Source organism: Marmota monax, unplaced genomic scaffold, assembly GCF_021218885.2.
Source record: "Marmota monax isolate L192 unplaced genomic scaffold, Marmota_monax_Labrador192_F-V1.1 WCK01_AAM20220418_F8-fsc00056, whole genome shotgun sequence".
Taxonomy (NCBI): Eukaryota; Metazoa; Chordata; class Mammalia; order Rodentia; family Sciuridae; genus Marmota; species Marmota monax.
The window spans coordinates 2,980,237-3,007,780 of NW_026695212.1; the positions used below are offsets into that span (position 1 = coordinate 2,980,237).

The following is a 27,544-nucleotide window of genomic DNA, read 5'->3' on the forward strand; positions in this document are numbered from 1 at the left end:
ATTGTTTTGAAGAATTATATGAGAAGCTGTCAAAAAAACCTTATTCAACAAGTAGCAAGCACACAATAGGTCATAGTCATTGATGTCAGTAGTTATAGGTACACTGTAGTGCCTGATAAGTATAGTGGCTAAGTGATACTTTTTCTTTAGTGTAGGTGAAGTGTGGTCTTTGAATTTTTGTTTTCCCATAGTAACTGTGGATTTGCATCACATTCTTTGGCTTTAAAAAAAAAAAACAAAAAACTGATCATCTGAGCTATCATAGGTACAAAAGCACAACCTGTAGACATCAAAGCAGTGTTTGCAATGATTTTGAATTACAGCTTAGGCCTCCCCACTTGAGAAGTAACTGCTAGCCACTATCGCCCAGCCCCAAAAGAGACTTTGAATGCCCTGCCCTTGATTAATGTTTCCATTCCCTCACTTCTGGAAATAGCTTTCTGCTCTCCAAAATAGGCTCTAGTGCTGTACCTTAAAAGAATTTTGGTCACAGCTTTGGATCATCAGAAAAACACAAGAGAGCTTTGTTGGCCAAATGTCACAAAATAATTTTCTACAGTTGTTTCTCATTGGGGGGGAAAGGGCAAAAATTCATGTTGTTCCATTTCTTTACTCTTAATTTTTACTACTAATGTGAATAATAAAGAACAGAATAAAATCAATAACACATAGTGTTCCTTTGACTTCTTCCAAGGGCATTTTGAAGCATTTCAGGTATCATTGGGCTTCATTGGGGAAAACATAAACCTAAGACCTGATATGAGGCTTATGTCACCACAGCAATAAGTGCTCCACAGTTGGAATAACATAGGTAGCAATGCCATGTGACCTGGAATTTTGAGTATTCACATTTCCAAGAGGGAAGGGCAGGTTTTCCAAGTTGCCAGACGACCCACATATTTTCAGCACCCCATAACAGGAAGCACTGTAGCCCGGAAAGGTGAAAGAATAACTGAGGAACATGGAATCATAAGATTATAGCTGGTATTGTCTTACAAAATCCCATTTGTCTTGCAGTCTTTTCATTCCCTGTTCCAAATGACTCTCATGTCAGAGAAGATATATGCTACCCACTTTGTGTCAAAATCTGATCCTAGTGCACAATTTCCTTATTACGGGTCTGAGCCCCTATCTTTTTTTTTTTTTTCTTGGCATTAATCTCTGAGCTAGTCCAACTTCAATGTTCCTTTAGTTCTGTAATGGGAATTTTTAAATTCATTTTTTTAGTTGCAGTTGGACACAATACCTTTATTTTATTTATTTTTATGTGGTGCTGAGGATTGAACCCAGGGCCTCACACGTGCTAAGCAAGGGCTCTACAGCTGAGCCACAACCCCCAGCTCCTGTGATGGAAATTTGGTGAAGCACTCCAACTCATGGGTCCACTCTCAGATCTGGAGTGGAGTTGGAAGGTAGGAACATGCCATCTCTGTGGTCTTCCATTCTCCAGAGGAGGGACATTGGTGACACTAAAGGTGCAGCCTTAGGAGTTTCAAAGAGAGGGTGAAAAGGTCATGCGATAATGTTGTCAGCTATAACATTTTCATTTTCCTGTGTTTGTTTTTACTACATCTTAAGTTGCTCTTTTAGGAGTAAGTAGAGCTTGATTAAATCCTTCAATTTCCCACCATTTTTTATTTTTATCATTGGACCCAAAATTTCCCATATGTATTGGTTGGACATGATGTTATTCCCAACCCTGATTCACCCCCTGCAATTCCCTTCATTGCAATGGTACAGAGTTTAATGACATTCTGTTTAGATTTGCCAATTACAGAATGCTCGTTTCCTGATGGTCACACCAAGACAGTGGTGGATTCTGTATATATTTTTTTTAATTTAGTAACGCCTTTCCTCCAGGGGTAGCCTACATTTTTGGGGTGTGGGTTGCTATTAAAATGTATCAGTGAATCAGCCAGGTTTTGGAATTTGTGCTTTCCATCCTGCTTAGACAATTGGTGAGCTACATAAAACCATTTAAAATCCCTAACCTTATAAACAAGAAATAGTTACTTTGTCTAATATATAATTTGCTTGGCTACTAAATCACTGATTTTAGTGGAGGTTCATTGAGATCACTTCATGGGCACAGGGCTGGGGATGTGGCTCAAGTGGTAGCGTGCTAGCCTAGCATGCGTGACGCACTGGGTTCGATTCTCAGCATCACATAAAAATAAAAGATAGTATGTCCACCTAAAACTAAAAAATAAATATTAAAAAAAATGTATGGGCACAAAATGTTATAACTGGTATCTTCCTTGAATTGTCAAAACTTCTCAGGGTTCCTTAGTGTTCACGGAGAACTATTTCATGCTGTATCACTTGTACCACACTGTTTCCTGCTAACTATGATAAAGCAAGTGAGTTAATGTATATTAATGGATTAATAGGATACTCGGTGCACAAAGTTCTGAGAGGATTTAGCCATATACAATCATAGTATGAAGAATTCTCTTGTGACAGAGTACATTTTTGCTGAAAAAAGGACTTTTCTAAAAAAAAAAAAAAAGAAGAAGAAAGGAAAGAAAAGAAGAAGAAAAGTATTGGAGATACTAACGTGAGCAGGAATAGTACTACCCCACCACCAAAAAAACGAAAGGACTTTTCTGACTGACACTATTATATTGTGGTATAGATTCAGAATTTCTATTTGCTCGTCTTTAAGTGTGTTACAATAAATGACCTAGACCCCTGTTAGAGACACCAGGAATTTGTATAATGAGGCAAACACCAAGATTTTCAAATTGTGTGAAATTCTAGGTGTGTTATTTTGTGATTTTATTATTTTTGAGTCAGAGACTTTTAAGTCGGAGAACATGCTTAGATTAATTTCCTTGCAGTCTTGAAATTGTCTTTGGGAGAAAAATATCCTTATGTGCATAAAAAAAAAAAGTCACCTAGAAAGGAGACTTCATGAGTACCACTTAGTGGTGTGTGAACTTACTCATCCTCACTGTGACAGGGTCTTTACACATTGAGCTTACATCTCTCCTTGTATGGTTCTCAGTCCATTTACTCTTGGTGGTCCAGAGAGGACAATGGCCATGCCTGCAGAGATACAATCGAAGTGGGAAGGTTAGACTGGAGGAGTGAAGTGTGGGGAAGTGGAAAATGAGACATTGGAGAAAATGGCAGAGTAGGAAATTTGAGTGCCCCAGATATAAGAGCTGAACTATGAGGAGTAAGACCACTAAAATGGGGAAGAAAAGAAAGTAGAGTGGATATAATAATGCTTCGGGAATATTTATACATGCTATTGGCTTTATATTTTTTAATCTATTATACATACAGTTAGCATATGTAGAAGCAAAAACCTTTCCCCCATATTTGTAGTATTATTAATCTTTTGGTTTTGTTGCCTCCATTGAGTTTTATTTCATGTTCAGTTATGGGACCAAAAGTACATACGTCTGTATAGTCTAGAGTGGAATTTGATTAAATACCCCTGATGATTATTCTACATGTTCCATAGGGAGTCAGAGATGCTACTTTCCTGAGGCCCTTTCCTCCATGGATGCCTGTGACCTTAGCCATTGAATCACTTAATCGTTTTTGGCCTCCCTGAATCAGTGATTCTGAGTGGGCAGAGTGGCAGTGTGATGTCATGTCTGGGGCATGAGCCTGCATCCTCACCACACATGGGTTCCACCCTTCCTGGTCTAGGCAGCTCAATGCACAGTGCTTGGCACATAGTGAGCGCTCAATAAATTTAGTTGCTTTTCCTGTCCCTCTCTGGGAACAGGAATGGCCAAATTTGAGAATGCCACCAAAGCATTAGGTTCCCCACCTAAAATCCATGGTGAAAGCTGATGCTGTGTGAGGACCCAGTTCCCGTTCGTTAATCTAGGAAAGATGATTGTACTGGGTTTACAGCTAGGCTTCCTGTGCTCATGAATCATAATAAGATCTCTTCCAGGATTAATGAGTTTTAACTTACTGCAACATTTCTAAACTATGTGTAATATTGAGACATTTGAAAATATTTGTTAGGAAAAATAGCTGATGGCGGTACAAATTTTGAAACAATCTGTATTTCACCTACACTGTATTTTATTGACTTCCCTTCTCCCCAACCCCACAGAAAGGTCAGAAGGAAGGTCTTCCACATTTTCTCCAAATTCCTAGATAAAAAAAAAAATCATATTAGAAAGGAAACTTCTGGTAGCCTAGTACATTTATATTTTTAAAAATAAAATGTTTCTTTCTTGCCCTTTCTCTGGTAGAAAAATTAGACACCCTTTATTTCTTCTTTTTTTCTTTACCCCAAATTCCAGAAAATTTATCCTCATCTTTCTTTTTGAGATAATTGTAGATTCACATGCAGTTGTAAGAAACTACCCAGAGAAATGCTTTATACACTTTGTCCAGCTCCCCACAATGGTGGCTTAAAAAAAAAGAGTGTTGGGGATAGAACCAAGTGCCTCATATGCATGCAGGCTCTACCACTGAGCAATACTCTAACCCACATTTTGTAAAATTGTAGTGCAATATCCCAACTATGATATTGCCACTAAAAAAGTTTTACATGAGCTCATTTGTGTATTTGTGCATGTATCAAGTTATAGACAACTTTATCACATGTGTGGGTTTAGGTCTCCACCACTATCTTTTAAGACTCTTGATTGCCTGAGAGTTTTTCATGTCTCATGACGACAGACACTGAGATGTGTGTTCTCCTCTAAACATATAAGAACTTGGCCTAGCTGTTGGAATGTGGGGAGTGGAATTCTGGCCCATGGCTCCTGTCTGTGGCTGTGCAGTTACTCTTTCCCATTCCCTCATTATAAAGGTCTGGCTGGCCCAGGCAGAATCATAGGTGGGCTTGGCACACAGCTAATTACTTGCCTGGAGTAACTTGTGCTTTTCTACTGCATTAAAAGTTCTGCCAATTTCAGAGGCCAGGAAGTGAAGAGTTGGCCTAGGACTGCAACACACCTGCTTTTCCTGAGGCCACATACAACATGCCTATTTGAGTACCTGTTCATCCTTTGGGATATATTCTCCAAGGTCCTGAACTTGTAAATATATAATCTTTATTCTCCTTCAGAAACTTTTGTTTCACAGAGATTTTAAAATGTCTACAAGGACAGATTTTCATTGTACATCTGGCTCAGTGTCCAGGATGAGCTATGGTACAACCCTGTCACCTTGACACCTTTAGGAATACACACTTGATAACACAACTACAGAATTAAGTTCCCTAACTTAAAGAAATTGCAACTGTGTTTCACACACACATGCGTGTACACACACACACACACACACACACACACACACAGCAAAGCCATGCTGAGATGTGGACCTTGAACAGAGAGACGGCTGTCTATCTGGCTAGGTCTTTCAGTCCTGTACTCCAGCATGAGAAAAGCTAGATTTACACATCGTTTAAATTATGAACATTAAAATTTGAGAATGCACAGGTCTGTTGCAGTCCACTAGTCACTCCTGAAATGCAAGTGTTTGATTAGATAACAAGAAAGCAGAAGAAAAAGATGATAAGATTTGATCGTAACGACCAATGGCGGGGGGGAAACACCCTAAATGTAATTACTTTTAAGAGAACACACATTTAGTACATTTGGATCCAGTTCCCTGTTGGATCTTGAATCCTCTAAGATGGTGGCATATAAAGAGCTAATTTTCCAGTCTTTCATATTGATGCCTTAAAAATCTGTTAATTGCAAGTAACATTCTGTAATTTTGGTAGTAAGTATCATTTTATTTAAATGCAAGCTTACTTTTAAATCAGCTGGAACTATTTTTGAGAATCCTGGAAGTGTAGAAAGAACTATATTTGAAAGGAAAATTATCAGGGCAGGCTGCTGTTATTTCCATAGTAAACTTCTTTGGATCTTACCTAATCCATACAAATGGGGCCACACTGCCAGTATAGGCATGGCTAGTGGCAAAGAGAAGACTGCAATTGTGCTCCTTTGTCTTGCTGTCTGTCACTGAGGTCCAAGCTATGCCACACAGTGAATTTCAAAAGTACTAAAATGTCTGTCTGTTTGTTGCTTGATTTTCTGATTTTCCCAACTGTAATCCTAGACTTGGTCTAAAACTGCTATAGCAGAATTCTCTCCTGTTCTACAGGTGACAAAATCAAAGCTGAGAGCAATTAAATATCCAGCTTAAGGTCACACAACCTCATTAGCCCTGACAAGAACCAGGTTTCCTGACTCCTAGTCCACTGCTTTTCCCTTTAATGACCAGCTTCCTCTTGCCTTACCTGTCCTTTCTTGGTTTTCCATTTGCAATGTTGACCACAGTTCGATCTTCTGTTAGATCCTGTATTAGGCGGTGTGTGTGTGTGTGTGTGTGTGTGTTTTGAGATGGTTGGGGTTGAACCTAGGATCTCAAGCCCTTTGTGTGTGTGTGTGTGTGTGAGTGTGTATACACATTTTTTTAAATTAGGGCTGTTGTGACAAAGTACCGCAAGCTTGGGTGTCTTAACACAACAGAAATTTAGTCTCTCACATTTCTGGAAACTGGAAATCTGAAACCAGGTGTTGGCAGGGCCATGCTCTCCCTGAAGGCTGTAGGCAAGAATCTATTCAGTGCCTTTTCCATAGCTTTTGGTGTTGCTGGGCATCCTTAATGTTCTTTTGGCTTTTAGGTGCATCACTCTTATTTCTGACCCTGTCACATGGTATTTTCCTGTGTGTCTGAGCTTCTCTTGTCTTCTAAGTCAGCCATATTTGATTAAGGTCCACCTTAATGACTTAACTTGATTACATTTACAAAGACCCTGTTTCTAAATATTGTCACATCCATGGATACAAGGTGGGTTAAGACTTTAACATCTCTTCTTAGGGACATGGTTCAACCCATAACATCTTCTTAACTTCAAACTCCAGAAACAGGCAGGTGTTTGTAACACCTAAAGAGAAACTGCAGTGAATTTCATTAAGTATAAAGCATCATATCCAACATTTGTAGTTTGTTATGATAACACATTGAAAAGATTTATAGACTGTTTCATGTATGATTTCTGGATTAATTCCTCCCTTTGAACCCATTTGTTGGGGCCAGTTTATTTATAGGGGAATGAGTAGACCTGAAAACACCTCATTTTCATTTTCAGTGTTGCCTGGAAACCAATAAAATTTTTTTAGAGAACTAAAAACTATGTTGCAGAACACCAGCACTATATTAATCATTTGATCTTTCCTTTTCCTAGATGCTTGTTTGATCTGCTAAACCTCTAGCTAAGACAAAAAATGAGACAACTTTAAGCTTTTCTGTTTGTTTCTGCAGTCATAAAGTCTCGAATAAACTGATATTTATTTGCATGTAATATTTAGCAGTGTGTATGAAAATTTTAAATAAAAGTTAAAAATAAAGAAATCTATTCACAACTGTACACATTCCCTCAAACTTCACTGGTGGAATATAATCATTTGCATTCATGAAAAATTTTACTGACCTCATTCTCTCTAATATTATTTGATCAATGTTGGAGGAAATGTACATGTAATCTTAATTTGTACCTTTTTAGGAATAGTTTTGAAACTATGTAATGGGAATGGATTGCCATGTCTTTTTATTATATATGTGATTTCAAATTTCCCTTTAAATTAATGTCTTGTAGCTTCAAATATACCTCTTCCCATAAGACTAGTCCCCATTTCCTATAATCTTACAGACCTAGGAGAACAATATTTTCCCTTCTGTCATTTTGATAATTACGTCCTCTGTGCTCAGTGGTGGCCTATTAACTCACACGAATACCAAGGGCTTGCAAAATAGCCTCGAATTTCCATATATTGGAACTGTGAGAATTTTCTATAATGGTGCTTTAGCAATAATGATGGAGGTGCAGGCATTTCCTGAGGATTAATGACCAGCTGGGAGGAACCAGTGGCCCTTGGCTCTGCCTCCCAGCCAGCCATTAATTCCAAGGAAATGTCTTTTGCTGAGGTCGTTATTGCTATTATAAGCTTAAAATGGAAAAACATAATAGGCGTATGAGTTATTTTATGGGTTGATGCAGTTTCCAATGGTATGTACTAATTCGAGAAAATGAATCTGTATACATACAAGAGTAAGTCAGGTTGTTTGAATCATCCCTCAGTATTCCATATGTTTTGTGATTGATTTTATGATTCTCCACCTTTCTTTCCCACTTACAAAAAAAAAAAAAGAAAAAGAAAAAGAAAAGAAAAGAAGGAGGAAGAAAATTTGATTCAGTAATTCCTACATTATTTTAGGCTTAAAAGTATTAGACTCAATGACATATTTGAAAGCACCAGTTTCTGTTACTGTCTGCAAACAATAGTTAGGCTTCATGTATAGTCTGAAAGGAATAAGACTTGACTTTCCATATTTGTGATAACAACTTTTCTGTTAGAATAAATTGCTTCAGGAAATGAAAGAAAAAAAAAACTGTAATGATTTTGTGCTCCTTTGATTTTTCTCTCACATTTAATAGGCATCCTTATATTTATATCTTTACACATTGAACCCAGGAGAGAGCAATATGCAGCCCACTTATTCAATATCCCAGGGTTTTAAAAAGCACATTAAATATTGCAGTATTGGGGAATCCTTTAAGACAAATCTAAACAGAGTCCAAGCCAAAGAGTCAAAATGTTGCCCATGATGTTCCTTTCTGATTTTTTTTTAAACCTAGCCCTTATTGTGTTTCTACTTCTGATCTTGATCAATTGTTGCATTGTTATCTTTCTACATTATTACAAAGCTTTCAAGAAACATTCTTAAAAGTCATGGAAGGGAAAATCTTGACAATCCTGGAGTCCTGCCACCCTTGATCTCATGAAGAAATGTGCCATCAGGCATAATGCCCAGGGATCATTTTTAATCTACTGTCAGTAATGTCTCATGTATCACATATCATCCATGGACCAGAACTTGGTGGGGAAGTTAAAAAATTAGAGGTCATGGGTTTTCAGTAAAAGGAATAGGCATCAAGCTAAGACAGCTTGTCCTGATGGGCCCTCAGGTTCCTATCCCACTCCTTTCCTTCCTCCACTGGATTGGCTTATGGCCTCCATGTAGTGTAACTCCCAATAGAACTCCTTTCACTCCCCAAAGTGTCTTAGGTGGGTGAATGGTGTGTTCAGCCACCCTTGTTCATGTGCACACCTTGACCCTCCCCTGATCTTGTTACATTTGTGTTCTTAGGCCAATTCTAGAGTATTGTTTCACATCTTTACACTAGCCTATTGTTCTCCTGCCCTGGCACTGTCCATAGGCTCCTCATTTTCGACTGAATCATTTATATATTTTTCAGGTCATATAATTAGAAATATTTGGCCATTGGATGTCATGTTCCTTCCATACACACAGGCAAGTGAATGAACTTTATTTTCCAGGAATAGGGCACTTTCTGACCTTCAGTTCCACTCTCTACTGCTTCAAATATCCTTTAACCTCCAAGCCCCGTTTAATCCACTGTTTATAAATTAGCTCCTGACTGCCCTGTTCAGAGGTGGACCATCTCACTCCTGGAGTGGGAACACATGATATCAATGTCTCATTCATAACATTACTCATTTTCTCTTGTATTGATCATTTTCAAACATGTGTTATCTTTGCTTACCAGTTTTGTAAACTCCTTGGAAAGAGTTTTGCATTTTCTTCCAAATCAAGGACAATGGTATACAGAAGTTGCTTAATGTACATTTGTTGAATGGAGTAAAAAAGCATATGTGGCTAGGCTCTACTTGGGTCATTCCCCCAAAATGATTTCTTAAAGCTATGTCATTGGAATTTATAAAGGAAGTATTTCTACAGTATTATGTCACTAATTGCTGTACCCTGAGGAATTACTGCTGCTGCTAATCTCTTGGATCCAATACTTGGAGAAATAAATATAAATGACATTAGCACTGCTACCGCATTCAACAAGGTTACAAAATAGAACATAGACCTAGAAGCAGATGCTGGAAAAATACCTTCAAAGATACAAAATGTAGGCCATTTTGCTAGGTTTGGTTCAGGGTCATTATCTAAGAGGAAACAGTGAAACCTAGTATTTGACACCCTGGTGGCAGGCTCTTGTACAAAATTGGAAAGAGGTATGTCTACTTGGCGGGATTTTCCTTTAAGTCATTAAAAATCAATGTGTCAAGAATAGATTAAGTTAAAAATGGTCATTTAAAGAAAAAAAAAGTATTTGCTTATGGGGATGGACACAAGAGTTTCAGGGGGCAAATCTTGTATGTGGATGTATTTGTTTTTTCAGTCCTTGTCCTATGTGTGTGGTCACTATGGAAGACTGGATACAGAAAATAATTAGTTTTCTTTTTCAAAATACTGCTTTTGATAATTTAATCTCTTTTTTATTTATCTTAGATTCTTCTAAATTGGTAAAAACTTAGATACTATGTACATGTCATTTGAGTTCTTGTACAAGGTAAACAAAATCTTAAGAGTAAATTGAGTCACGATATATTGTAACTATTTTCTGAAAAGCCTCTACTTTAAAATTTAATATGCCAGGTTTTGAAAGAAATCTATTTCTGCATCATTCTTCATTCCACAGTGTGACTTCATATTTTAAAGGGTGTTGACAAAAAACAAAACAAAACAAACAAACAAACAAAAACCAACTGTGGATATGTGTATCTTTCTCAGACTCCACTCTGGTACTTCCAATAGCATTAAATATTTTCGGTAGTTTTACATTTTTATATTACATAGAAATTAAGGAAAAACTAAATATTTCTGAAAGTACATTTAAAATACTACTTGAGAACAATTAATCTGCATAGGTGAACACAATGCAAGCCAGTTGTAAGAAAGCTCCTATATTCCAAAAATTAAAGAAATGTTAAGTATCAAGGATTACATGGGACTAGAAGCATGGGTCACTTGGTGGATGGCCATGTACCCAACCAAGTGAAAAACTCAGCAAGAAGAATGGATGTAGAGATCCAGATAGAGTTGAAATACTCATGTACTTAAGTTACATTTGTGTGAAGTTTAGGAGAGGGAGCGGAACTGAAGGTAAATATATGGGATATGGCCAAAGTATGGCTGTGGATAAGCATCCTAGGAGAATGTCAAAACCAAGAAGTAATGTAGAAGTGGAAAAGAAAGGGAATATGGCGGCCATTTGCACAGCAAGGAGATAGAATAGCTTGTCAGCTGCTAATGATGCTGTGTGGACCAGCAGCCATTACCAAATCTTTCTTCAGCTATTTCATTGTCCCAAGAACTCAAGTAGGGTTTCCTTCCCCCTTCTCAAACATGCTTAGCTCATGATAAGTTGGCATGGTTCTTATTTCTCTATTAGCTCATTGGACCAAGCTCACCATTGAGGTGCACCAAAGACAGTAGAGAACCCTAAATTCTGAGGATGCTCTCAGCAATCAAGGAGGGCAGGGGAAAGAAACTAGGGAGCACCCTTTTGGACTGGGTTGTTAAGTCATATCTAGTGACATCCCATTTTTCATCTGAAAAAGATAAAGTTTTTTTATGCAATTAATGTTACAGGATGGTGCATTTCTGTTGGTTTGCTAAAACTCTTCAGTCAAAAGAGGGCACAAGAACAAGTCCTGGTCCCAGTAGTTGGCTGTACCTTTCTACAGCATGCCATGGGCATCTGTAAAGAAGAGTGAAATGTCCCTGGTGTGTTTAAACCCACTGCCTTGACTTCAAGGATTGTTAGATTTAAAAGAGTTTTAAAAATCATGGCAAATATCCTTTGCATGGATCATTGATGAAAAACTAGTGGTAATTTGGGATTCATTCACAAGAAATGACCTGAAAGGTTTTCAGGTGAATAGAACTGTAAGGGGTGGGAATATTAGGCTGTGTTCCCTGTCAGTTTCACGGACAGAAGAATTTTGTATTCAGACTGCAGTAGTTGTGACTTTATACCCGTGCAGACAACATGAGGCTTTCCAATCTTTTGTAAGGTGCAAAATTTTTAGGTGAGCTGGCTTGGCACAAAAACTGCCCTGATGCTTGATTTTGGCTAAGCAGTTTTAGCAATCCAACAAAAAAATTTCTTGATTCTGCAAAGCTAATTACAAAACAAAACCTTAACTTCTCCAGATGGAAAACAGGATATGCAAATAACATGAAGGAAAGAAACACATTGTTTCCACACTGTAGCTCTGTAGTCTCAGAACAGTTCCATGAATATTATATATGTGCAGTAAACATTTATGACCATATTTAGGTCCAAGCAGCACAAGGGATTTTATGTTAGTAGTTGCTGATGAGTACCATGAATAGGAATCCTTTATATCTGAGGTATCCATGGTGACCGAGTAGGGCCCATTTCCATTGTGCTTATTAGCTTCCAGCCAGTGAGCCATGCTTAGACTCTGTGGGCTCCAGGATTCCTAATTCCTGTAACACCCGAGAGAGAGGATGAGTGCTTTTCAGTAAAAGCAAACCTATGGAGGGGGTTTTCAGAGATTTGAAGATGCCACATAGCAGCCAAGAGGACAATTTCTGACCTGACTCTCAATTTAATTGAGGAGTGTTATACAGACAAAATTACATAGCCAGAAACAGAATCATGATTATTAGGAAAATAATAGCACTTTCTTGTGCCTCCTCAAAGTCTTCTACTATGTAACAAACTCCTTTACGTGCTGCTTTGTAGGTAGTGCATGGTCACCTTGCATTTGGAAGCAAATACCAGCTTTGCTCTGAATGTTCATGATTTTTGTTTTAAGACGGCAAAATATTTAACAGTAGAAAAATGGTCTGAATTCATGACATTGACATTAATGTTGTAATGTTACTATACCCAATCCTCTTTTTCCTAGGAACACACTACAAATGATTTTCTATTGTTTCCGTTTCACAAGCATAGTAGGTTTCCCTTTGGATTGTGTGTATAGTGGTCATTGAACTGCAAGAGAAAATTGTCCCTGGCCTATATCTCTTATCTTGCTTAACTGTGATTAGAAATATTTTGATCCATTTTATTCTTATTAGCCCTTTTGCACGTTAGTGTATTTTTGTTTGATTTTATGAGGGCACACGTTTTATATTATACATAAACAGGTAATAATGCACACATATATGCTGAAAATACTAAAACTATTGTTTAAAAATAATTATTATATTAAATTTAAGCCTAAGTCCATCTTCTGGCTTTCTGAAGTTTTCTAATTTAAACTGGAATTCAATGTGGAATGCTCTAGAATGACATCTTCCTGTTTCTCCAGTGTCATGGTGGGAAGGTATTTACTCATCTGTGTTCCCATCTCTTTTTTGCTAACATAGAGGCTATGGTGACTGACTAAAATGATGGTGGATCAAAAATTTGTGAACTCGAGTAATCACGACAAATATATCATTGTAGCAACTTTGTATTCCAGGAAGGTGGACCTCTATGTTAGAGAAAAAAGCAATTCACAAATATAGGAGAGAGAGGGGGGGAAAAAAAGGAATTGAGAATGGCCCTAGGGAGACAGCCATTCACTCAGTCCTGCCTGCTAATGGTAGGCCCTGTGCTAGATACCAAAGAAGCACTGCCTCACTCTCATGGCTCTTATATTCCAGAGAGGAATTATAGGTAATGGCATAGTTCTTAAATAAAGCTGATCACTTCAAGCAATCATAAGAGCTAAGAAAAGCAAATCAATTTAACGCAATGGAGAATGTTGGACAGGAGGAGGCTGCTTTACTTTTCTTTATTTATTTATTACAGTGATGAGGTTCAAACCCAGGGCCATGTGCATCCTAGGTAATTGTTCTGCCACTCAGCTACACTTCCAGCCCCTGGGAGAGACTACTTTAGATAGGATAGTTTGGGTGTGCTCCACAGAGAAGAACATGTGTGAATTTAGAACTCCAAATGATAAGAAAGAGCCAGCCGTACAGAAGGGTAACATTAGCAGCAGATGGTAAAAAAAAGAGTTAGGATCTGAGCATTCACCTTTGGGTTATGAAATGTGATTAGATAGAACACCTAAAGATAAGCTGCTGTTCTCCTAAACAGGTAGAAGGAGAAATGATTCATTCTAGCTGTTCTTTTTCTGATATCTGTGAGACTGTTCTTCACAGTGAAATAACATCACCTCTCCCTGCTTTGCCTACCTCACATCCTTCATCACAAATTTAAGAACGCAATCAAAACCACTATTAATGAAAACCGTTCTTCCTTTTAGCAGTGCTAACTTAAGGAAAAAGAAAAAAAAAAAACCTCACTGGCACTTAGCTCAGATATAACTGACACATATCAACATTGCTTGCCATTGTGTGCTCTCAATGCATCTGAGCCAAATTGTTTTTGCTGCTGTTGTTTTTCTTGTGAGGATGAAAGAGTGAGAGAGAGGATGGGGTTAGGAGAAATCAGTCCTGGTTTTCTGGTTTCTAAACACAGCAGAAGAGAAAAGAGTCTGTGAGAAAAGAAGTGAAAAGGGGTGCATGGGACTTAGCTGAGTAACCTTAGTAGCCCACATAATGACAAAAAAAAAAAAAAACTACAAATTCAAGCCTATCATTCTCAATTAATTGGAATTTCTGAATGTAGCTAATAGCACAAACTGAGTAGAAATAGCCACTTGTCCTGTCTTTGTGATGAGCAGAAGTCAAGCCCACTGGGACACTGAATTCTTTTTTAACTTTTTGCTCACTGAGAATATCTTTGCTGTTGGATACAAAGGCCACAGAAAAATCTGGAGACTTTCTCAGGATGGGAAACTTCTAGGTACTTAATTTGTGAGGGGGAGAGCCAGGAACCAGCACACTTGGAGTGGTATCTGAGCGGGAGTCATCAGAATTGGCTGGCCAGTCTTCCCTTAGTGAGTGTTTATTATGTTTAAGCTACAGAACTAATGACTGAAAAGAACAGGAAGGAAGAAGACGGAAACCGTATCCTCATGATACTGACAAATCAGTTGGACTGAGCTCACATGAATCAACTAAAGAACGCTTCTGCCAAATTCAAATTGAGTAAAAGCGGAGGATATGAGTCTTGTGGGGACATAGAGTTGAGGCATGAGCTATTAGTCAGTACTCTAAAGCTGCCCGCAGAAGAATAATTTTGGGTGGGGTTTTCAAGGAAGTGAGCAAGTGTATAAATTCATGTACATGAAGCTTGTCACCTCAACAAGACTGGAAGCACCTTGAAGGCCAGGACCTGCCTTCTCTTTCTTATACATTCCTAGAATCCCCTTGTTGCTTGTTGGACTCTCCTTCACCGTGTTGTTCAGCAACTTGAATGGCTGGACTTGGGCACCATGTTGCTAAATTGACTGAAGTTTTGATCTTCCACTCGACCACCAGCCACGCACAAAAATGGAAGCTTCATGTCACAAACACCTTATAGATCCGTCCCTTTTGTCTTCTGATCTTCACTTCCTTTTGGAGTTCTTTCTTCTTCCAACATGGCTCACAATAGAATCTCTGCATCTGAGAAGGAGTAACCTTCTGTAGATGGCCTCACTTAAAAGGCAAGAATCTGTTAAATGCCACTGGAAATGTAAGGGTCTCCTGTGACAGTCAGGTCTCAGGAGAACACTAGTGGTTACATTGCTAGGTTCTTTGAGTCTGAAGTGTTTTTCACTTGCCATGTGGAGACGTGCCGCTCTTATAGTATCAAGTTTCTGACCTCTTTGTTCCGGCTTCATTTCTCCCCACCAAAATGCCGTTTTCATTTGTTCTTTGGAGTTCAGAACATGTCAAAGAGCTTCTCTGAGCGGTAGGTGGTTTTACAGAGCACACAGAGAATGAAAACTGAGTATCATCCTGGCAGCGGCCCATTACATTCAGGGAGGAGTCGGATTACTCTCCAGCCTTGATGATGTCTGAACATGAAACAGGAAAGGGAGAACTGAGGCAGTGAGTCATCTCAGTTGGGCCCAAAGCACCCTTCATCTTGAAGATGGAGAAAAGCTAAAGCAAGAGTTTCTTTTTATAGGTTACTATATAAGTAATTGCTATTTGCTCCATGGTTCTTGTACAGTTCAGTACATCTTAAAGGATGGTTATGAAATCATGAAAGGGGTGAAAAGTTCAGGGAGTGTCGGTCTTGCCTGTTACTACAAATTCTTACCTAAATCCTCACTAGAATCTATGGAAATGCTAGAGTCAATTTTAGCAAGTTGTCAGGTAGGTGATTAGTGGGGTTTTTGGACTGTACTTGATAGAATAATGGAATCATGGCATTTTGAGACTAAAAAGTAAATTAAGAATTTGTGCCAAAATAGCAACAATGTCATATTCTAATTTCTAATGCTGCTCCAAGCTTCCAAGCATATAAGTGAGTCTAGTGGATTGCCATTAAATTTTTGTTACCATGCACTTCAAGAGGTTGGCATTGCTAAACTATTACATTTCTTTCATCAATGAGGGCAAAACTTGTATTTTTTAAAAAATAATCTATGGAAAGATCAGTGAGAATGAAACGAGGAGCTATTTCCTAAGGCTCTGACTGTTCAACTCAATACCAAGTATGTTTTGATTATTATTTTGTGTGTGTGTGTATGTGTGTGTGTATGGTCTTCTGGGACAAATAAGTTCAAGTAAATAGCATTTGAAATAGGATAGCACCATCACCATCATTATGTACATTCCTAAATCAAAACAAAATTAGAGAAGGAAGATGGTGGATCTCAGAGCAACTCAGAAAGATGTCAGCAATGACTAGAAAATGGAAGTGAAACAGAAAGGCAATTATTTCAGAAGATGGGAATTATCATACTTACTAAAGTTCCACCTGGTAGATTAATGGATTCCCAAGACTAATTTGGTTGTCATAGTTCACAGTCCCCTATTGCTATTTGCTGTGGTGTCTAGGGAGAAGTCCAAGGCTTGTTCCTTGGGAACCATAGTAAACCACCTTCTATCATAAGCTCTTACCCACCAAAGTCAAGTACCTGCTAGAAACCATCCAACTAACAAACCCTGAAATATTTACCATCTGACTCTTAGCAGAAAACGTATGCCAACCCTGGTGTGTCTTTCTGGCCTCTTAATCTGTTTATATGGGTTTCTTCCTTCTGGTATGTGAATGGAAAATGAATTTAAGTTCATTAATAGAGTCAAAAAAAACTTTTAGCTTGCTTCCAGGTATTATTTTTTCCCCTTCTCTTGATAATTTTGAATGTTCCACATATAGACTCTCAAAGCTAAAAAATAATGAGGTAGAATGTGTTTTATCCATCACCATATCCCTTTCTGAAGGGGATTCTGAAAGTGTGGTTTTTCCCTTTTGGTTAGAGAGCTACATTCCTTTCCTAGGCACACTCCATTTTTAGTTCACACTCGGGAGGTCAGCTCCTCAGAACAATGCCAAATGAGCTGTTTAGGGTCTTTATAAAATCTCTTCCAGTGTGATTTCTACCCATTCCTCATCCAGTTAGTTTTCCTGTGGATGGCCCAGGAAAGCCTTTGATTATGAACATGGATGTCACTTTCCTCTGTGGTGTGCTAATGCCACAGTACCCTATCTATTGCATATGCTTTCTTGGGTTTACAGGTCTTTGGGCACAGCAAAGTACAGATTTTGTAGACTGAAACCTTTGTGACATGGCAGGAAAGCAAGAGGATACAAAGGAAAACGTATCTCCCCTCTTCAGGCCTTTCATCCCCTCCTGAGCTGAATGTCATCTGGCTTCCACCCCTTTCATGCCTCACTCAGTACCTCCACAGAAGGAACTCTAAGTTAGGTTACCAGTAATCTCCTCATCCTCTTGTCTTTTCTGAAATACCTACCATGTTAGCCACACTTCCCATTTCACACTCTTTCCTTGGATTCCTGAACAAAAACTTTTAACTTGTGTTTCTTCTCTTGCCTGAACGCTCCTTGCATTCAACGGGCTCTTCTCCCTCTGCCTGCCCTTTACATGTTGCTCATCTCCAGGCTTCTATCCGAGGCCCTCTCCCATCTTCATTCCATGGGTTCATGGAGTCAGCTCCATGACATCAGTTTCAGTGACTACCTGCATCTCCATGACTGTGTTCCTAGATTACTTGATAGTGCCATCATTCACCTGGTGATCCTTGACTCTCTTCTTTCTCCATATTCAGCATTCACAAAGACCTGTCATTTATTGCTCCTACATATGCCTTGGACCATATGTTTTGAGTTCTCTTTCCCTTCATTCTCACTGCTTCTTTCTTTGCACAGGCCCTTATCATACCCTCCTCCCATTTCAACTTTGCACTCTTCCTAATTTCCCTGCTGTCTCTAGTCTCCTCTGTCCCACCCACCTACAATATTGCTGTAAGTGTTATCTTCAAAACAGAAACCTTATCATTCCCCTGCCAAGAATGTTCAGTGGCTACCATGCACCCCTTAAGGGATAAAGTCCAAGCTTATGTTGATTATAGCAGTAGGTCTAGTTTCTGATCTTGCCTCCTTCCATTCATTAGTTGCAGCCTTTACTTCTTGGTACAGAAAGATGAGGTTTTCGGCAGCTTACATTTTTTGCCCCCACACTGCTGTTCTGATTGACATTTTTTTTTTATCATTTTCTCCATCTGAAAAAAAATCTTAACACATCTCCCAAGGTTCAGTTCAAATATGATATTCCCCTCTAGAAATTAGTTCCCTCCTCCTCTTTGCCACCATGAGTACACAAGTACGTGGCATAGAATACATTTTACGGTGCGCTAATAATTGTTTATTTACATATTTTTCATACATGAGACTGAATCATTCATCTTGCTATTTTCAGTGAAAAGCACAATATCTATCTTTAAAAAAAGAAAGAAAAAAGCATCCAAGGAACAAATATGTCCAAGCTATGTGTCTGCATCTGTACCACGAGACCTCCAGATTCTTTTGCCTGGAGCTGTGAAAACCTTATAGAGCAACTATCTGCAGAAAACACTTTATTTCCTTTTCTCAGTATTTTTTTTTAATTGAGTCAAGTTTAAGTGTAAATGGTTTCAGTTATTCTTGAAGTCAGGTGTGCCTTTAGTGTTGTAGGCTAGTATTTATTTTAATAGAATAGAAGGGAAGTGGAGAGACTTCCGATGTCACTGTTACTGAATCACGTACATTAGTGATAAAGTTTAATTCCCCACATAATAACTAAGAGAAGTTGGTAGAAGGTTACTACCTTATTAGACATATAAAATATGAATGTATGTGCAATATGTATATATTATATATGTAAAATCATGATCACATTACTGTGAGTTACATTTTATTATATTCATCCTCAGAAAATTATCATCGAAATTTTAATAATAAAGATTAGAGACTGGGTATCTGTTTTGAAGTCTTGCTTGTGGTATTGTCCATGGTTGTACAACAATAATGATAATGGTAGAATCATTTGTTAGATGATTAACAGTCAAGACATCCATGGGGTTTAATGTATGGTTCTTGCTTTTATAGGATTCAAAAATCATACTCATAAAAGATAAGAAACATACAGAGCAATTTGATGAATACCAACTAATGGCAAACCATAAGTAAGATTTCATTTTTTACATCTCTATAGCTTCCTGCAGCATTTTGCATTCACTGGATATTTAATAATTATTTGGTGAATAAATATAGTGATAATGAAACAGGCAAATTTGCAATAATTTTTGAATTCTCCTGTCTTCACTGTGGATTAACCTGAAGTTGGATCTTAAAAGGGCTATGTTTGTTGATATCAACTAATTGTGAATACAATAGCTTATCCCTTAAACTTTCATAGGTCTCATTTATTATCTATGAATATAAAGATTATTATTTTGCAAATTTAAAACCAAAATTAAAAATTCATGATCTAAATAATAAAATATATAAAATATGAGCACTGAGCACATAAACCTATGTATAATTTAAAGCTTTGTAATGTCTACTCCTAAGTTGAAGGCTTTGTCAAGCTTAAAGAGATGCATTGAGTGAAAATGTATATCAAAGTCTTTAATGATATGAAGCAAAACTCAGGAAACTTTAATTGCCTTCCTTTCAATGGGAACAAACTGCTCTCCTACAACAAAGCCTGGGTTTCCAGAAGGAAGGAAACTGTCTGAAGATGTAGTTCCTTGTAGAAGTTGTTTTAGATCTTTTTCAGAAGGAGACACACAGAGTGACCCTGGTGCCTTCCACTTTCCTTGAGTGGAGTACAAGTGATCTCTATCTTTGTCTTTGGGCTGATACCAGGGTGCACCAGGCTGTCTAGATTTACCCTTGGAACCTCCTTAAGACTTGGCAGAACATCATTTTTATATAAAAAAATAGAGGATCATTATTCTAACTTGTCTCTTTTTTCTGTGTCTCTGAACGAAGGTTAACATTTTCACAAGTATGCTTAAAAATATTAGAAGAATTTAAATGGTTGGCTCCATTGTCTTTCTCTTCTAGTTTGGAACTGTATCTCAGGACAATAGAGTCATATTTTGAAACAGATGTAGCTGTTTCTACAAATTTTTATCATTGCAAGAAAACTGGAATCTCACATATTTTGCATGTTTCTATTTTATGTTCTCATGTCCTTTTATCCAAACAGATCCCCCAATTAACACTCTTAGAAATCCCATGTAGCGGGTTGGGGTTGTGGCTCAGTGGTAGAGCACTTGCCTTGCATGTGTGAGGCTCTAGGTTCGATCCCCAGCACCACATAAAAATAAATAAACAAAATAAAGCATTGTGTCCATCTACAACTAAAAATATTTTTAAAAAAAGAAAGAAAGAAATCCCAAGTAGCTTGACAACATAGCCATAATGGGCTTTGCTTTGTTTAAATCACAAATGTGTAAAAACAAACAAAAATTTTATATATATATATATATATATATATATATATATATATATATATATATAATCACCTAATAATTAATACAAGTAATTCTTCCACCATAGTCCCAAATTCCGTGTCTACTCCTCCATCTCATCCTAGATGATGTACTCACAGTAGCTCCATGCATACACGCTTTGGTTGCCTTATTGGCAGTAATAACAGATATCATTTTATTTAAATGAATAGTTGTGCTCCTGAATGAGTACATGATATTATTCTAAGGTATTTATTTACATGCACTAGAACTTGAAATTTATAATAAACCTTCATTTATTATTTCAAATACCAGTAAGTGCCGCTAAGAATCCTTTGTACAGCTTTTCATGCATTCAATTTTTTATTTTAAATATTAAGGCTTACATTAACTATCAGTTAACCTTCTATGAGTTTGAACTACCAATTTGGTGTATATTCTTTCTACTTTTATTTACTGTTTTCTTTGAAGTATTTTTACTATCATCAGAGAATGAGCAATGTTAGTAGAGAATGAGCTCATCTCTGCTACACCGGCTATTTTTAGAATCTTTTATTTTAAAAAAGAAGTTGAAGGGAAGAAATAGAATCACATTCAACTAGGCTGACCCTGTTCTTCATCATCATGGGAATTGGTGAGTTTTTTTCCCTTTGTGTTGTTGTCTTTAGTTTTCAAAAAACTATTTCTTTGGAAGGTCTTTATTTTTCTCCTAAACTTATAGGAATGTAGTAGCTACAAGTGAGCCTATCATATGAGTATAAATGTTTGCAAATTATTTACTTAGCTGTTCTGGTCTGCCTTGTAATTCATTTAAGGAACTTTCACCAGGGTTTTCACAGAATGGATTCTAAGTTGTTCTAAAATAGTCAATCATTTGTATTTAAATATTTTCAGAAATTTTTGCATTAGGAACTTATACTGTGTTCTCACTCCCAAATTATGGTGTAAAGATATAAGTCAAACATATTAAAACATTGAAAGAAAATATCTTATTTGATAATTTTGTATTTGCTAGTAAGTTACTTTGCATATGGCAATCTCAAATGCTGCCATCCCCCTCCTACTTTAACATGCACACAACTACATATTCAATTTTTATTTCAAGAAAACTGAATCCTGTAAACCCAGAAAGGGATTCAAGATTGGCAATTTTCAATTTCTCTTTGTGTTATTATAAAACAGGCAAAATAGTTCCTGGCCTCTGATTTTTGAAACCATAAAATCATCTCACCACTGAAGTCAAAACTCTCTAAATTGAATTTTTACCTAAAAAACAAATGATTTTGTCATTTGTAAACCTTTGAAATTAAAGTTTTGAAAAGAACTTCCTGGACAGCTTCAAGAAAGCCACGTCAACACATGTCCCTCAAGCACATTAAATTTTACAGTGCTCCACCATATATGTGTAGTGTTTGCTACAGAAGGAAACTTATCCTAACCCTTGAGCAGGCCAGCTGGTTGGTGACAGGTGAGCAACTGTGAGGCTGCAGGAGCAGGGTGGATGTGCACAGGATGGAGGGGGTGGTGTTTGAGGGTGGAGAGAGCTCACACTTTGGGCTCTGGGTTGCAGGGCTCATTCTTTGTAGCCCTAGTTGTGAAGTGATTTATGGGAACTACATGGGCCATACATCACCTTCCTGGTTGGCTTTGTTGACACCTTGTCACATTCTTGTGGGCTTGAGGAATTCATTGTTTTTGTTTGAACTGATAAGGAAAAAAAAAATAGAAAAAGAAGAAGAAAGAAAGAAAATAAAAAGGAAAAAGAAAGAAAATAAAAAGGAAAAAGAAAGAAAAGGGGTTTCCCACTGAGAGCTTGGGAAACGCCAAGGGAGGGGAATGTAGACTCTTCAGGCAGCCGGACAGCATTGCATGGTCCCTAGCAATACCGTCTTTGCATCTGCCTGCCACTGGACCATTGGAAGCCTGCCTTTGGGATGTGTTGGCTGAAGCTGTGTTTGCCCTCTGGAAGCAGTTTCCTGGTTTGGAGCTGTTTCTTTTTGCTGGGGTGGTGCTGTGGAGGGGGGCTTTGGGACGAGTGAAAAAGAAGTGGCAGATAGAATGGCTGAGAGGAGATTCCAATAAAGGGTCAAATGACACTGATCACCAGGAGAAAGTAAAAAACGCAGTGACTTTTGATGTGAGCCGGTCTCTTCGAAGTTCTTTCTGCTGCACAGCGTGTTTTTCGGGCATGTTGCCATGCTGCCCTCTCCCCTTTAATGTGTAGTGCCCCATGCTTCACTTAGTATTTTGGCAGCCTGCACGCAGAAGCTGGCATTTGAGCCCAGTGCTTTGAAGGCAGGAAAAAAAAAAAGGTTGGGCATGAGAACCCATCAAGCCACTGGCCAAAAGTTTGTGTGATGTATACATAGGGTATTATCTCCCACTTCAGTAGAGCAAATGAATGATCAGTCTGTGTTTTTAGATATCTTCTCTGATATTTTGCCTCAAAAGAAAAGTTAACAGGTCAAATCAAATGTACCACATTGTGAAACTGAAAATGTTTGTGCTTTCTTTTGTGAAAATACATGTTTTCTTTAAGAGCAGCCAAGCACAAACATTCCATTCATTAATATCCTCTGTCATCATGCTATTGTTGATTGGAAGAAGAACCTATTTGCACCTCTGCCAAGGGTAAGGTGTTTGATGAGTGTTCACACTTTTGTGTTATACTGTTAACAAGTTCATGTGTAATGCCATAAATCACTTTACCTGGAAGCACCATTCACACATCCCCACTACGAACTTCATTTTGAATTAGAGCCACAGAGAAAACTATTTTCAGACTTCTTAAAATGCTTTTATGCAATGATCTTTCTTATAGAATGGTATGTATAAACCTTTTGTACTCAATTTACCTAGGCTTTATTGTGCTATAAACAAGAGATATCTGAAAAACTGCCAGGGTAGGTGGCCAGACTGAAGAGTGACTTTGCAATAACAGAATGCAAATGAAAGTGACCTAATAAGTATGCAACAGTAAAGCTAATAAATGCAACCCTATAGGAATTGCAGGATTAAAGGAAGAAGCTGATTTTGGAAAGAATACTTTCTTTCTTTCTGGTTATACACCTTTTGTGTTATCTACCTAACATCAAGTGAGGTTTTTATTAACATTTAAATATCTAAATATGTGCAATGCTGTTAATATCAGTAGCATCAAACTTTTAACACATATCCGTTTTTTAATATTCTATAAACCCAGCTTTCCCAATTTCGTTGCCACTCTAATGAGCCAGCCAGTTCTGCCTTTGCCTTTTTCCTAGCTTGGAATCTACTCTGGTTTTTAGAATTAGGTTTATTGACAGTGTTTCACTGCTCTCTGCTGGAGAAGCCCAAAGCCAGGCCAGGCATCTAGGGCTAATCACTTGCAAGGAATTCAGGTGTGATGGTTCAGCTGATAAACTCTGGCTTCTGGAATTAAACTCAACACAAGACTTATTCATGCCAGTTATAGATCACAAGTTACAAGCCATGCTGTCCAGGCTTGAAATATGTTTCTCAGAGAGTATATGGGTAAGGTGAAAATGTACCACCACCCAGACTCCAGTTTCTTACTCCAAGTGTTGTCCTCAACAAAGATATCCTGCATAGTGGCACACACAGACTGTGCAGTTGCTTAGGTTATTTTCCATCCTTCCATTTTTGACACATAGTTATTTTATTCTGTTATATACACCTGTGACAATAATTTCTACTCCCAAAGGAAAGAAAATAAAGCTCATCTGACCAAATTTTATCACATTTGAAATAAACTATATATAAAGTTTGTTAAAAAATATTTTATACTTTCTTTTGGATGGGCATAGCCAGAGAAAAATAATCAAGAGCACTTATCAAGTAAGCAGGAAGAGTGCTAGGATATTTTTTGTTTTTCAGAAACTTTTTTAAGCAGGAATAATTGTTAATGCATACCTTCATTTCCATAAACACAAAACTGTACCATAACTAAGATACTATATTTCTCAAGTTCAAAAGTATAAAAACAGCAAAGGCCTTAGATGAATATTATTTTAAAGAGATTATATATAGAGTATGCATATGCACATTTATATATATGTGTGTTTATTATGTATGTGTGCGTGTGTGTGTCTGTTAGAATAGGAAGTGCAGATACAAGTATAACACATCTCCAGAGTGTTTTATGTTCTTTTAACTTCAAAACAACTTGATGAATAGAAATTATAAAAAGTCAGCCTTACAACTGCATTAAAGTGCTATTCTTTTCTACAGCATTCCAAGTGAATTATTGCTGTGCTGTCAAAGAAAACAAAAACATTTGGGAAGGACTGTTTATTTTACAGTGGTTGACCAAAAATATGCAAGCGGTTATTAAAAAAATGTAGACAGCTAAAGATGGGAGGTGCCACTTGTACATTCTGAAATCCATTCACAAACCTTTGACACTAACTCTTCATCACTGGAGATAATATTAGAGGCAAAAATATTTTCCAAGGAAAAACCCTGGGCATTTTCAAAGCATTTCAGTTCAAATCAAATCGATAAAATCCCTACCTGCCATCCTGTATCACTGGCATCTGTCTCCTGGCTTAGAGAGTCTAATAGTGGCATGACCCAACCCCCAAGGAGAGCAAGGAAAGTTTTGCAGAAATATTTCTCTCAAAGGATATATGGCAATGAGATATTTTTGTACTATGAAGCATTATGTTGCCCTTGGTATTTAAAGCTTAAAATAGAAACTGCCATTGACAATGTTAATATAGATTATTATATCCAACAAATATTTCATGTTAGAGCTAGAAGGGAAATTAGATCCATAATACAATCCCTTCATATTAAAGATAATAAAATGTAGATTTAGAGAAGATAAATGACTTGGTAATGTCATACTCAGAGGTAGTATGGAAGCTTAAGAAATATAAGGTTGGTGTTTGGGTTGTGGTGTTTTGTCTGAGAGTCAGTCACTGTACAGTGGAGACCTCACTGGTGTCTCCTAGTAAATGATTGTGAATGTTGAAGGATTTCTCCTTAGTGAGGAGCTCCTTGTTACCTGGAGTCTGAGTCTTGGAGTCAAGATTGCTTATAGTTGTTAAAAAAAAAAAAAAAAAAATCACCAGTAAGGAAGGGCCGATTTACCTTCTGATGGATCATTAGATTTTTTTTTTTTTTTTGAGAAATGTAAATAATCAAATTCTATTTATCCCTATCATGGGGTAAAAGATAGGAAAAACCCCTTGATGTGTATCTGACATGATCTGATCACATAAAACCACTCAAAAGGAAATGCTTCAGTTTTCCTTTCTGTCAAGGCCAACATAGCTTGTTTTCTGGGTGGTATGGAAGTTGCAGGAAGACACCACATTCTAGGTGTATCTTGGCTGTACCGGGCGTTGATACACAACTGAACGCCACTGCCAGGTAGAAGCTGCTGTGGGCATAAAGTTTTGCCTCCAGAGTGCAGGCAGGGAAAGGGGAGAAGGAGAAGGAGAAGAACCTTGCATCTCGCCCCTACCTCAGCAGCTCTTCTTCTTCCTCCTCCTCCTCTTCCTCATCTCTGAGGGTCTCCAGAGGGAGAGTTCTGTGTCCTGTTGGCCCAAGAGACAGTTGTCCTTTGATGGCCCAGTTGCTTGTGTCTCCTGAATGAAACAGCATCAGATATATTTTTCAGATCCCTCCATGACATCCTGGGGTGAATCACGTGCTTGCTGCCTGGGATATGTAAATAAGACGTGGTTAAAAAACATTTAAAGGATTATGAGGCAATCTTGCTTAATAGTAGCGAAACAAAACAAAACAAAACACCACTCCACCAAATCCTCACGTGTGCTACTAAGTAGTGGCGAGATCCAGTTATGAGTCGAACTGCCCTGGCCGGAGCATTGCCCCAGACCCAGAGGGAGAGAGGGCGGGCAAGGGAGAGAGGGCGGGCAAGGGAGAGAGGGAAGGCGAGGGGGAGGAAACGGAGAAAACCGCGCTAGGAGAGCTTGAGTCACCGGCGCTGTCCGCTGCTCGCTGCAAACCAGCCCCGCACGGATTCCCTCCCAGCGGTTGCTAATGAGCAGCAGCACGCGGCTGAAGGAAGCCCACTAATCCCAGAGCCGGCCTTCTGCGCATGTGCGGCGATGACTGACACATTCCCTTGCGTGAACTGCACCCTGTTCCCACGTGCTCAGAGGTGGTCTGAGGAGTCCCTGGTAGGTCTCCCGAGTAGGTTCGGTGCTGCAGAAGGCGTGGAGGTTCTACGTGGCATTTGCAGTTGAACGTCTCCATCTCCTGTCCCTGGGCGGTCAGCTGCTGGCATGGGACCACGGAGCATTACCTCGGTGTAGTCTATCATCGGAGTGGTCTGCCCTGTCCCGAGGGAAACGAGCATGGAAACCGCTGGTGACTGTTTGCCAAAAGCAACCTTCGTCAATGAGAACTGGGCAGGAGGCTTGGACCTGCCTGCCGGCCTTTCGGCTGCTCCTCTGAGAATCATGCGCTGCTATTTCTGTGACTTCTGCCAGTTGGCCCCTGCCCACCTTTTTCTGTTCATACTGAAGCAGCCAGGAAAGGAGGGAAAGAGGAAGCCTCCACTGTGCTCTGGGCTGCGCTGCTGCCAGGGCTGCGTCTGTAGTACGTCCAGCAGCAAAAACAAAACAGGGCAGAGCCCAAGGAGGCCCAGCCAGAGCAGCTGACCTTGGAAACAAAGCAGCCCGCCCGCGGCGGCGGCGGCGGCGGCGGCGGCAGCAGCAGCAGCAGGCCATGGGACATCAGGCAAGAAAGCAACTTGGAGTGTGGTTGCATCTTCTCAAAGCCTAGAAACTGAGACCCCAGAGAGGATGTGGCATATGGGGCAATGACCCAAACAGGAGTAGAAAAGAGGTTATCTCAGGGCCCAGGCTCACTGCTGTTTAATTTTAATAGCTCAGCTGCTAACCATTGAGTAACC

At 38.6% G+C, this 27,544-nt stretch overlaps 1 protein-coding gene and 1 long non-coding RNA gene across 2 annotated transcripts in view; one reads left to right on the forward strand and one right to left on the reverse strand.

Annotated features, from left to right (window-relative positions):
* Positions 1-27,544, forward strand: part of Hmga2 (high mobility group AT-hook 2) — a 120,432-nt gene that overhangs the window by 22,114 nt on the left and 70,774 nt on the right. The window lies entirely within an intron of this gene.
* LOC124083987 (uncharacterized) lies at positions 2,587-27,257 on the reverse strand. The gene is made up of 3 exons (XR_006848971.2): positions 26,435-27,257; positions 26,126-26,322; positions 2,587-3,048 (listed from the first exon to the last, which is right to left on the reverse strand). It is a non-coding gene; the product is annotated as an uncharacterized LOC124083987 (long non-coding RNA).